Genomic DNA, 660 nt, shown 5'->3' with positions numbered 1-660 from the left:
TTTGGCTTACTTATAATAAATGCCATACCAGAGACAGATGCAAAGAGGACGAAAAAGAAAACATTGTTTCACAGAGAAGCATTTGATTTAGACCTTGAAGAATAAAGAGAAAAGAAAATTCCAAGCAGGAAAACTAGCACATGAACTCAGAAACAAGAAAGAGCATGACATGGTAGATGGGTGTGCTGGAGAAATACAGATGGGGCTGGAAAGGAAATTGAGGCCAAATTGTTTAAAGTCTTATATACTAGACTAAGTAGTTGCAAGTTTCTCCTGTGGAAAACTGGAAGTCTTAGAGTGCTTTATGATCATATGGGTATTCTAGAAAGATGCTCTGTAGCTACGAGAAAAAGAGATTGGAGGAGGCCATTGGTAAAGAGGCTATTCAGAGACTATTGCAGTATAATCATTATTATTATTGTTGTTATTATTATTTGAGGCATTGTGTCTCTCTTTTGCCCAGGCTAGAGTGCAGTGGCATCAGCCTAGCTCACAGCAACCTCAAACTCCTGGGCTTAAGTGATCCTCCTGCTTCAGCTTCCCGAGTAGCTGGGACTACAGGCGTACACCATTGCACCCTGCTAATCGTTTCTATTTTTCAGTAGAGACAGGGTCTTGCTCTTGCTCAGGCTGATCTCCGAACTCCTGAGCTCAAGGGAT

This window comes from Eulemur rufifrons, chromosome 19, assembly GCF_041146395.1.
Source record: "Eulemur rufifrons isolate Redbay chromosome 19, OSU_ERuf_1, whole genome shotgun sequence".
Classification (NCBI taxonomy): Eukaryota; Metazoa; Chordata; class Mammalia; order Primates; family Lemuridae; genus Eulemur; species Eulemur rufifrons.
This window is presented reverse-complemented; position numbering follows the sequence as displayed.